Below are 13,779 nucleotides of genomic sequence, written 5' to 3' on the forward strand. Positions count from 1 at the left end.
TGCTTCCAGAGCCAGTGTGCCACGTTGCAGCCTTGAGCCCTCGCAGTTCCGTGGTGCCAGAGTGGTGGGGCTGATTGTGGCTTACCGAGATGGGGCAAGCACAGACACAAGCCTAACCCTCAGGACGAACCTCAGAGAGGACCCAGCCACTGCATGCAGCCTGCACACCGACACGGCTGACAGGCAAACGAAAAACCACGGAGAAGCAGCAACTGGTTTTGGAGCCTGGAGCGCAGCGCCTCAGACAAGAAACTTTGGCTCTAGGCTTTGGACGAAGCACGGAGGAGCTGATTGCAGCTTCCTGAGATGGCACAAGCATGGGGTACAGCCCTAAATCTTTGGGGCAGTCTCAGCAGGGAAGCAGCCAGTGCACACAAGCTATACGCCCCTCTGGAATCTCAGAAAAAACAATCCTTACCAAACAGGATAAGTAATTTTGTCTAACTTGCCGGACTACTCTCTACTATTTGATCTCTCCCCTCCCTGCCTCAGCCAGCTTCATTAACATTGGAATTTCCTGGGCCAGAGAGTGAAGTGCACTGCTGTTTTTTTTTCTTCTTCTTCTTTTCTAACATATTCTCCTGGTCTGAGAAAAGCAGCATTTAACAATCAAAGGAAAAATCCTTCCCTGACTTCCCTAAACTGGAATAACAGTACAGAACCAGCTCCATCCAGGCATAAGAGACCCACAGTCTCTGACTTTCATACCTACAGGTAACCAGGTGGCAATTATAACGCAAAGTCAATTCTGATAGAGATCTGGCTGTGAGTGTTTTAGCTGGTCAGTGAAAAGGTAAGTTTTGGAGGTCAGATGCCTCTCTAAGTATTAAACAGAGCACTCACTGGTCCACACCAAGGAACTGAGGGCTGAGACTCCACCCACACCACCTAGCCACCTGCTAAAGGGGACTGAGGATAGTGATGCCTACCAATCTACAGAGGTACAAGAATTGGGTGCCTAAGGTACAGCTGCAAACTCCACCCACCAGAGCACTCTAGAGAATAGAGCCACTCCTACCTCACTGACACTAGGGGGAAGGCCGTCAGCATCCTGCCTTCCTTGGAGTGTGACCCCCTGCCACTACTAGAAACTAGTGCATACAACCATCACCACTACTCCTCTGATAGGTGAGAGCCTATACCACACACCAGGTGACCCTGAGGACTAGGACACTTGAGATGATTCTATTCAAGAATAGTGAATGGACTCATAGGCTTATATACCTGGTAACAGCTCAGATCAGCTGGTAACAAGACATAAGTGATTCAAAAGCTACAGCAATCAAGATACCACAATCTAGTAACCCATCTGGGTGTACTGTAACTAAACAAAACAAGAAGATAAGAGTCAGTGAGCAAATATAAATCATTACAATATCTTATAGATGGCTCGGAGACAGCAGTCGATATCAAATCACATAAAGAAGCAGACCATGATTACTTCTACAAACCCCCAAATCAAAGAATCAAAATCATTCACAAATGTAGATATATTCCTGGAATTGCCAGATGTAGAATTTAAAAGGCTAATATACAGAATGCTTCAAGACATCAGGGCTGAACTCAGAAATGAAATAAGACAATCTACAGAAAAAGCCAAGGAACACGCTGATAAAGCAGTTGAAGAAATCAAAAAGATTATTCAAAAACATAGTGAAAAAATTAATAAGCTGTAAGAATCCATAGAGAGGCAGCATTCAGAAATCCAAAAGATTAACAATAAAATTACAGAATTAGACAACTCAATAGGAAGTCAGAGGAGCAGAATCGAGGAACTGGAATGCAGAGTGGGGGAGATGGAGGATAAGACAATTGACACCAATGCAGTTGAAGAAAAATCAGATAAAAGATTTTTAAAAAATGAAGAAACCCTAAGAATCATGAGAGACTCTATCAAGAAAAATAACTTGTGTGTGATTGGAGTTCCTGAACAGGGAGGGATAACAGAAAATACAGAGAAAATAGTTGAAGATCTGTTGGCAGAAAACTTGCCTGGCATCACGAAAGATGAAAAGATATCTAACCAAGATGCTCATCGAACCCCATACAAGACAGATCCCAAAAGAAAATCACCAAGACATATTATCATCAAACTTGCCAAAACCAAAGATAAAGAGAAAATTTTAAAAGCAGCCAAGGATAAAAGAAAAGTCACCTACAAAAGAGAATCAATAAGAATAAGTTCAGACTACTTGGCAAAAACCATGCAGTCGAGAAAGCAATGGGATGACATATATAGAGCACTGAAAGAGAAAAACTCTCAGCCAAGAATCATATATCCAGCAAAACTCTCTCTCAAATATGAAGGTGAAATTAAGACATTTACAAATAAACACAAACTTAGAGAATTTGCAAAAACCAAACCAAAGCTACAAGAATTACTAAAGGAAATTCTTTGGTCAGAAAATCAATAATATCAGATACCAACAAAACGCAAGGTCACAGAACAGAATATCCTGATATCAACTCAAATAAGGAAATCACAAAAACAATATAAGATTAATTTTTAAAAAAATGCTCAAAACAGGGAATCATTGAAGTCGTTATGTAAAAGATTACAATACTTAAAAAAGAGGAACTAAATACAAGAGGCATAGATCTTCCATATGGAGAGGAAAACAAGGTGATATAGGATGATACAAGTTAGGTTTTTACTTAGAAAAATAGGGGTAAATATTAAGGTAATCACAAAGAGGTCTAACAATTCCATAGTTCAAAATAAAAATGAAGAAAAACATAACGACTCAGCAAAAATAAATTCAACTACTATGAAAATGAGGAACCCACAATTTACAAAGAAAAACTTCCCAGCACAAAACACTGGAAAAAAGAAATTGTCAACACCACACAAAACAAGACATCAAAATGAAAGCACTAAACTAATATTTATCTATAATTACACTGAATGTAAATGGAATAAATGCACCAATAAAGAGACAGAGAGCCTCAGACTGAACAAAAAAACACGATCCATCTATATGCTGCCTACAAGAGACACACCTTAGGCTTAGAAACACAAATAAACTAAAACCCAAAGGATGGAAAAAAATGCATATCAAGCAAACAACAATGAAAAAAGAGCAGGAGTGGCAATATTAATTTCTGACAAAATAGACTTTAAAGTTAAATCCACCACGAAGGATAAAGGAGGACACTACATAATGATTAAAGGGACAATTTACCAGGAAGATATAACCATATTAAAATTTATGCACCCAATGACAGGGCTGGAAGATACATAAGACAAAATTTAACAGAATTGAAAAGTGAGATAGACACCTCCAAAATTATAGTAGGAGACTTCAACACACCACTTTCAGAGAAGGATGGGACTTCCAGTAAGAAGCTCAATAGAGACATGGAAGATCTAATTGCTACAATCAACCAACTTGACCTCATAGACTTATACAGAACACTCCACCCAACAGCTGCAAAGTATACTTTTTCTTCTAGTGCACATGGAACATTCTCTAGAATAGATCACATATCAGGTCATAAAACAAACCTTTGCATAATCCAAAACATCGAAATATTACAAAGCATCTTCTCAGACCATAAGGCCATAAAAGTAGAAATCAATAACAGAAAAATCAGGGAAAAGAAATCAAATACTTGGAAACTGAACAATACCCTGCTCAAAAAAGACTTGGTTATAGAAGACATTAAGGAGGGAATAAAGAAATTCATAAAATGCAACAAGACTGAAAACACTTCCTATCAAAACCTTTGGGACACAGTGAATGCAGGCTCAGAAGTCAATTTATATCGATAAATGCACACATACTTGAAGAAAGAGCCAAAATCAGAGAACTGTCCCTACAACTTGAACAAATAGAAAGTGAGCAACAAAAGAATCTGTCAGGCACCAGAAGAAAACAAATAATAAAAATTAGAGCAGAATTAAATGAATTAGAGAACAGAAAAACAATTGACAAGACCAAAAGCTGGTTCTTTGAAAAAATCAACAAAATTGATAAACCGTTGGCCAGACTGACTAAAGAAATACAGGAACGGAAACATATACCCTGAATAAGAGATGAGATGGGCCATATCACAACAGACCCAACTGAAATTAAAAGAGTCATATCAGATTACTACAAAAAATTGTACTCTAACAAATTTGAAAACCTAGAAGAAATGGATGAATTCCTAGAAACACACTACCTACCTAAACTAACACAATCAGAAGTAGAACAGCCAAATAGACCCATAACAAAAAAAGAGATTGAAAAGGTAATCAAAAAACTCCCAACAAAAAAAAGCCCTGGCCCAGACGGCTTCACTGGAGAGTTCTAGCAAACTTTCAGAGAAGAGTTAACACCACCACTACTAAAGGTATTTCAAAACATAGAAAAGGATGGAATACTACCTAACTCATTCTATGAAGCCACCATATCCCTGATACCAAAACCAGGAAAAGACACCATAAAAAAAGAAAATTACAGACCTATATCCCTCATGAACACAACAAAATTCTAGCCAATAGAATTCAACAACATATCAAAAAAATAATCCACCATGACCAAGTAGGATTTATACCAGGTATGCAAGGATGGTTCAATATTAGAAAAAACAATTAATGTAATCCACCATATAAATAAAACAAAAGACAAAAACCACATGATCTTATCAATGGATGCAGAAAAGGTATTTGACAAAGTCCAACACTCATTCATGATAAAAATTCTCAGCAAAATAGGAATGGAAGGAAAATTCTTCAACATAATAAAGGGCATCTATACAAAGCCAACAGCCAATATCATCCTAAATGGAGAGAGCCTGAAAGCATTTCCCCTGAGAACCGGAACCAGACAAGGATGCCGTTTATCACCGCTCTTTTTCAACATTGTCTTGGAGGTCCTAGCCAGAGCAATTAGGCTAGACAAAGAAATAAAGGGCATCTGGATTGGCAAGGATGAAGTAAAATTATCTCTATTTGCAGACGACATGATCTTATATACAGAAAACCCTAAGGAATCCTCAAGAAAACTACTGAAACTAATAAAAGAGTTTGGCAGAGTTTCAGGTTATGCGATAAACATACAAGAATCAGTTGGATTCCTTTACAACAACAAAAAGAACATCGAAGGGGAAATCACTAAATCAATACCATTCACACTAGCCCCCAAGAAGATAAAATTAAAGATGTAAAAGACCTATACAAAGAAAACTACAAGGTAGTACTGCAAGAAACTAAAAGGGACCTACATAAGTGGAAAAACATACCTTGCTCATGGATAGGAAGAATTAACATACTAAAAAAGTCTATTCTACCAAAAGCCATCTATACATATAATGCACTTCCTATCCAAATTCCAACGACATTTTTTAACGTGATGGAGAAACAAATCACCAACTTCATATGGAAGGGAAAGGAGCCCCGGATAAGTAAAGCTTACTGAAAAAGAATAACAAAGTGGGAGGCCTCATTCTACCTGATTTTAGAACATATTATACTGCCACAGTAGTCAAAACAGCTTGGTACTGGTGCAACAACAGACACATAGACCAATGGAACAGAATTGGGAACCCAGATATAAATCCATCCACATAGGAGCAGCTGATATTTGACAAAGGTCCAGTGTCAGTTAATTGGGGAAAAGACAGTCTTTTTAACAAACGGTGCTGGCATAACTGGATATCCATCTGCAAAAAAATTAAACAGGACCCATACCTCACATGCACAAAAACTAACCCCAAATGGATCAAAGACCTAAACATAAAGTCTAAAGCGATAAAGATCATGGAAGAAAAATAGGGACAACATTAGGAGCCCTAATACAAGACATAAACAGAATACAAAACATTACTAAAAATGACGAAGATAAACCAGATGACTGGGAGCTCCTAAAAATCAAACACCTGTGCTCATCTAAAGACTTCACCAAAAGAGTAAAAAGACCACCTACAGACTAGGAAAAAATTTTCAGCTATGACATCTCCGACCAGCACCTGATCTCTAAAATCTACATGATTCTGCTAAAACTGAACCACAAAAAGACAAACAACCCAATTAAAAATTGAGCAAAGGTTACGAACACACACTTCACTAAAGAAGATATTCAGGTGGCTAGCAGATAAATAAGGAAGTGCTTTCGATCATTAGTCCTTAGAGAAATGCAAATTAAAACTATGATGAGATTCCATCTCACTCCAACAAGGATGGCATTAATCCAAAAAACACAAAATAATAAATGTTGGAGGGGCTGTGGAGAGATTAGAACACTTTATACACTGTTGGTGGGAATGTAAAATGGTACAACCACTTTGGAAATCGATCTGGTGTTTCCTTAAAAAGCTAGAAATGGAACTACCATACAACCCAGAAATCCCACTCCTCAGAATATATCCTAGAGAAATAAGAGCCTTTACACAAACAGATGTGTGCACACCCGTGTTTATTGCAGCACTGTTTACAATAGCAAAGAGCTGAAAGCAACCAAGGTGTCCATCAATGGATGAATGGATAAATAAATTATGGTATATTTACACAATGGAATACTACGCATTGATAAAGAACAGTGATGAATGTGTGAAACATTTCATAACATGGAGGAACCTGGAAGTCATTATGCTGAGTGAAATAAGTCAGATGCAAAGGGACAAATATTGTATAAGACCACTCTTATAAGACCTTGAGAAATAGTTTAAACTGAGAAGAACACATTCTTTTGTGGTTAAGAGAGGGGGGAGGGAGGGAGGGTGGGATAGGGTTATTTACCGATTAAAAAAAAAACTTTTTAGATAGTAGATAAGAACTACTTTAGGTGAAGGGAAGGACAACACTCAGTACAGGGGAGGTGAGCACAACTGGACTGGACCAAAAGCAAAGAAGTTTCCTGAATAAACTGAATGCTTCAAAGGTCAGTGGAGCAGGGGCAAGGGTTTGGTGACTATGGCTTCAGGGGACATCTAAGTCAATTGGCAAAATAAATTCTATTAAGAAAACATTCTTCATCCCACTTTGAAGTGTGGTGTCTGGGGTCTTAAACGCTAGCAAGCAGCCATCTAAGATGCATCAATGAGTCTCAAGCCACCTGTATCAAAGGAGAATGAAGAACACTAAGGTCTCAAGGTAATTACGAGCCCAAGAGACAGAAAGGGCTACGTGAACCAGAGACTACATCATTCTGGGACCAGAAGAACTAGATGTTGCCTGGCCATAAGCGATGACTGCCCTGACAGAGAGCACAACAGAGAACCCCTGAGGGAGCAGGAGAGCAGTGGGATGCAGACCCCAAATTCTTATAAAAAGACCAGACTTAATGGTCTGACTGAGACTGGTAGAACTCCAGTGATTATGGCCCCCAGAAGTTCTGTTTGCCCACTACAGGAATCATCCCCGAAGCTAGCTTGTCAGAAATGGATTGGACTAGACAATGGGTTGGAGAAGGATGCTGGTGAGGCGTGAGCTACTTGGTTCGGGTGGGCACTTTAGACAATGTTGGCATCTCCTGCCTGGAGGGGAGATGTGAGGGTAGAGGGGCTTAGAAGCCAGCAAAATGGTCACGAAAAGAGAGTGGAAGGAGGAAGCAGGCTGTCTCATGGTGGGGGGGGGCAATTGGGAGTATGTAGCAAGTCGTGTGTGGGTTTTTGTGTGACAGACTGACTTGATTTGTAAACTTTCACTTAAAGCACAATAAAAATTATTTTTTTAAAAAAGAGCAGGAATGGCAATATTAATCTCCCATAAAATAGACTTTAGAACAAAATCCACCATAAAAGACAAAGAAGGGTATTACATAATGATTAAATGTATGATCCAGTATGAAGAGATAACCATAATAAATATGTACATACCCAATGACAGGGCTCTAAAATACATAAAACAAACCCTAACAGCACTGCAAGAGAAATGGATAGTTCCAGAATAATAGTAGGGGACTTCAACACACCACTGTAAGTAAAGGATAAAATATCTAGAAAGAAACCCAACAAAGATACAGAGTATCTAAAGGCTACAATCAACCAACTTGACCTCATCAACCTATACAGAACACTCTACCCAACAGCAGCAAAGTACACATTCTTTCCCTACACACACGGAATATTCTCCAGAATAGACCACATCTTAGGCCACAAAGCAACCTGCAACAAAATCTAAAACGTTGAGATAATACACAGTATCTTTTCTAATCACACCATAAAAGTAGAAATTAATGACAGGAAGACCAAGGGAAAAGAAAATCAATTACATGGAAACTGAATAACACCCTGCTTAGAAACCACTGGGTAATAGAAGAAATCAAAGATGGAATAAAAAAAATCCTAGAAGCAAATGAGAATAAAAACACATCATACCAAAAGCTTTGGGACATAGTAAAGGCAGTGTTCAGAGGTCAATTTACAGTAATAGATGCACACATAAAAAAAGAAGAAATGGACAAAATCAAAACATTAGTTACACAACTCGACCAAATAGAACAGCAAAATATGTCCACAACCACCAGAAGAAATATTAAAGATCAGAGCAGATAAACGAAGCAGAGACTAGAAAAACAATAGAAAGGATCAATAAAACCAGAAGTTAGTTTTTTGAAAGGATCAACAAAATCAGCAAACCACTAGCCAAACTGACTAAGGAAATACAGGAGAGGAAACAAATAACACAAATAAGAAATGAAATGGGGGACATTTCAACAAACCCAGCTGAAATAAAAAGGATCATAAAGAGTACTATGAAAAACTAGACCCCAACAATTTGAAAACCTAGAGGAAATGGACAAATTTCTAGAAAATACAAACTACTCAAGCTACATAAAATGATCTTGAAAATCTGATCGGACCCAGAACAGGACAAGAGATTGAAAAGATTAAAAAAAAAACTCCCTACAACAACAACAACAACAAAAAACTGGCCCCAATTGCTTCACTGGAGAATTCTACCAAACGTTCAGGGAGGAGCTTATACCAGTACTACTTCAACAATTTCAGAACATGGAAATGGAAGGGATACCTCTGAATTCATTCTATGAAGCCAACATAACCCTGATACCAAAACCAGGCAAAGACACCACAAAAAAAGAAAACTACAGGCCAATATCTCTCATGAATATAGATGCAAAAAATTCTCAACAAAATTCTAGCCAATAAAATTCAGCATCTATCAAAAAAATAATACACCACAACCAAGTAGGAATCATACCAGGTATGCAAAGATAGTACATTATAAAATCAATGTAATCCACCAAATAAATAAAACAATCACACGATCATCTCAATTGATGCAAAAAAAGGCTTTTGACAAAGTTCAATATGCATTCCTGATAAAAACTCTCAATAAAATAGGTAAAGAAGGGAAATTTCTCAACATAATAAAGGGCATCTATACAAAACCAACAGTCAGCATCATTCGAAGTGTACAGAGGCTGAAAATATTCCCCATGAGAACCAGAACAAGACAAGGATGCCCTTTAACATTGTGCTGGAAGTTCTAGTTAGAGCAATAAGGCAATAAAAAGAAATAAAGGGCATCCAAACTGATAATGCAGAAGTAAAACTGTCTCTATTTGTGGATGACATGATACTATATGTGGAAAACCCAAAAGACTCCGTGAGAAAGCTACTGGAACTAAGATTTATCTGAGCAGTAGGATACAAGATAAACACACAAAAATCAGTTGGATTCCTATACACCAATAAAGAGAACAATGAAAAGGAAATCAGGAAAACAACACCATGTATAATAGCCCCTAAAAAAATAAAATGCTTAGGAATAAATCTAACCTGGGATGTAAAAGACCTATACAAAGAAAACTACAAAAAACTGCTGCAAGAAACCAAAAGAGATATACATAAATAGAAAAACATACTATGCTCATGCACAGGTAGACTGAACAATATGAAAATGACAGTTCTACCTCAAACACTCTACAAATACGATGCAATCCCAATTGAAATACCAAGAACATTCTTTAAAGAGATTGAAAAACTAATCATTAACTTCATAAGCAAAGCACTATTGAAGAAGAATAAAATAGGACTCACACTACCTGACCTCAGAACCCACTATACAGCTATGGTAGTCAAAACATCCTGGTACTGGTACAATGACATATGAAATACCATATGATCCAGCAATGCAACCCCTAGGAATATATCCTAGAGAAATGAGAATTGTCACATGAATAGACATAGGCATGCCCATGTTCACTGCAGCACTGTTCACAATAGCAAAAAGATGGAAACAACCTAGGTGTCCATCACTGACCAATGGAACACGATTCAGAACCAAGATATAAATCCACCCACCTACAGTCACCTGATCTTTGACAATGGCCCAAGGTCCATCAAATGGGGAAAAGACAGTCTTTTGAACAGAAGGTGCTGGCAAAACTGAATGTCCATCTGCAAAAAAAAATGAAACAGGACCCATACCTCACACCATGTACAAAAACTAATTCAAAATGGATCAAAGACCTAAATATAAAACCAGAAACTATAAATTCTAGAAGAAAAAATAGGATCAACGCTAGAGGCCCTAATACATGGCATTAACAAGATACAAACTATAACTAGCAATACACAAACTCCAGAAGAAAAGCTTGATAACTGAGATCTTCTAAAAATTAAACACTTATGCTCATCAAAAGACTTCATCCAAAAAGTAAAAAGAGAACCTATAGACTAGGAAAAATTTTGATTATTACAAATCTGACAAAGTTCTAATCTCTAAAATCTACAGGAAAATCCAACACCTCTACAACAAAAAGACAAATAATCCGATTAATAAATGGGCAAAGGATATGAACACACTTAACCAAAGAAGACGTCCAAGCAGCTAACATATACATGAGGAAATGCTCGTGATTACTAGCCACCATTAGAGAAATGCAAATCAAAACCACAATGAGTTACCATCTCAACCTGGCATTACTGGCAGGAATCAGAAAATAACAAATGTTGGAAAGGTTATGGGGAGATTAGAACTCTTATGCATATACTGATGGGAATGCAAAATGGTACAATCATTTTGGGAAACGATATGGCACTTCCTTAGAAAGCTAGAAATACCATATGATCCAGCAATGCAACCCCTAGGAATATATCCTAGAGAAATGAGAATTGTCACATGAATAGACATAGGCATGCCCATGTTCACTGCAGCACTGTTCACAATAGCAAAAAGATGGAGACAACCTAGGTGTCCATCAGTAGACGAATGGGTAAACAAACTATGGTACATACACACAATGTAATAATACCCAATGATTAAGAACAATGATGAATCTGCGAAGCATCTCATAGCATGGATGAATCTGGAGGGCATTACGCTGAGTGAAATAAGTCAATCACAAAAGGACAAATACATATGAGACCACTGCTATAAAAACTCATGAAAAGGTTTACACGAAAAAAAGCAATCTTGATGGTTGTGAGGGAGGGGTGGGGTGGGGATAGAAAAACACTAAATAAACAATAGATAAGTGGTATCTGTATCTTTGGTGAAGGGTAAGACAGTAGACAATACTGGGGAAGCCAGCACAGCTTGTACAAGGCAAGGTCATAGAAGCTCCATAGACACATCCAAACTCCCTGAGAGACGAAATTACGGAGCTGAGGGTTTTGGGGACCATGGCCTCAGGGAACATCTAGCTCAATTAGCATAACATAGTTGATGAAGATAATGTTCTACATTCTATTTTGGTGAGTAGTGTCTGCAGTCTTAAAAGCCTGTGAGCAGCCATCTAAGATACTCCAATGGTCTCACCCCATCTGGAGCAAGGGAGAATGAGGAAAACTAAAAACACAAGGGAAATATTAGTCCAAAGGACTAATGGACCACAACTACCACAGCCTCCACCAGACTGAGTCCAGTACAACTCGGTGGTGCGCAGCTACCACCACTGACTGCTCTAACAGAGATCACAGTAGAGGATCACAGACAGAGGTGGAGAAAAATGTAGAACAAAATTCTAACTCTCGAAAAAAGACCAGACTTACTGGCCTGACAGAGACTGAAGAAACCCTGAGAGTATGGCCCCCAGAATCCCTTTTAGCCCAGTAATGAAGTCACTGCTGAGGTTCACCCTTTAGCCAAGGATTACACAGGCCCATAAAACAAAACTAAACTAAAAGCGCACACCAGCCCAGGGGTAAGGACTAGAAGTCAGGAGACAGGAAAGCTGGTAATAGGGAACACAAGGTTGAGAAGGAAAGTGTCGACATGTCGTAGGGTTGGTAACCAGTATCATAAGAAAATATGTGTACTAACTGTTTAATGAGAAACTAGTTTGTTCTGTAAATCTTCATCTAAAATACAATAAAAATAAATAAAATGGCACTGAGGAAGCTGGTCAGTGATGGCAGTACAGACCTGTGGAGGCCACACACACTGACTCTCCAACCAAGCTGTGCAGCACCACCCCTCCAGAAGGGGTAGGGCAGTGCACAGGGTTGGATGGACAGGAGAAAAGAAAGGAAGGAAAAAACAGAGAGAAGAGACAGAAAAAAAAATGAAAGAAAAAAGAAAACAAACCAAACCATCATGGCCCATCAAGAAGGGGAAGGGATGGCACAAGGGACTAGCTGGGTGAGAGACAGAAAAGGAAGGAAGGAAAAGAGAGAAAAGCAACAACAACAAAAAAAAAAGCTAAAAAAACAAGAGAACAAAATAAATCAAAAAAAAGAAAAAAAATCACAGCCCATCAAGAAGGGGAAGGGATGGCACAAGGGGCTAGCTATGTGGGAGATAGAAAAGGAAAGAAGGGAGAGACAGAAAAACAGCCAAAAAAAAATCACAGCCCATCAAGAAGGTGAGCGGATGGCACATGGAGCTAGCTGGGCAGGAGAAAGGAAAGGAAGGAAGGGAGGCAAATACAAGCAACCAAAAAATAAAAGCCAAAAAACAAACTAAAATAAAAACAAAAAAATAGCACTAAAGTGGCCAGGTGATGGGGGCGGGCCCGTGGCATAGAGGGAAGAAAGATGGGGGGTGGGAAAGCACGTATCCTGCTTACCAGGTGCTCTGTCTCCTCTAGGAGCTCCATGGGGTTGCCTTCCCATAATTTCTGTCTGCAGTCCTTGGTGGCTGACGTCCAAGATGGTGAATCCAGGTGGCAGTGAGCTGGCATCTCTCTGCCCGAGTGATCGTGGCCCATGGGCAAGCAGTGGAGGCCTCATACAGGGAAGGGGGGGATGGGAAAGCATGTATCCCTGGTTACCAGGTGCTCTGTTGGGAGCTCCATAAATTTGCCTTCTAGTACTCCAAGCTCTTGGATGGCTGTAGCCTAAGATGGCGTATCTAGCCACGTTAGCTGGTATGGGACCTCCACTCCATACCTCTCCCGGTTCTCTGTTCTCAGTTTCTTATTCTATTCAGTGCTTGATCGAGTTCTTTATTCCTTCATTTGGTATTTAGGGCTCTAGGATTGATGTCTGTATCTGTTTTACTTAGTTTTTCAGGCCCTTTCTGCAGAGGGATGGCTTGGTGCTCTGCCTTCTTTTTTTTTTTAACTTTTGCCAATTTTATTGGTAAAAATGGAAATTTCATAAGGCCATTGTCATACAGTAAAAACCTGAAAGAATTCAGCTGCACAAAAAGAAATCTTAAGGGGTCCCAGTGTCACAATAGTTAAGCTTTCAGCTGCTAACCTTAAGGTTCAAACCTACCCAGCAGCTCTGCAGGATAAAGACCCTGAAGACCTGTTTCCATAGAGATTATAGCCAAGAAAACCTTATTGGGCAATTCTACTTTGTCACATGGAATTGCTATGAGTAGAATCGACTGGATGGCACCTAACAACAACTATATGTAATCATCACTTATCGACTGTCTCA

This window comes from Elephas maximus, chromosome 8 (assembly GCF_024166365.1).
Source record: "Elephas maximus indicus isolate mEleMax1 chromosome 8, mEleMax1 primary haplotype, whole genome shotgun sequence".
NCBI lineage: Eukaryota > Metazoa > Chordata > Mammalia > Proboscidea > Elephantidae > Elephas > Elephas maximus.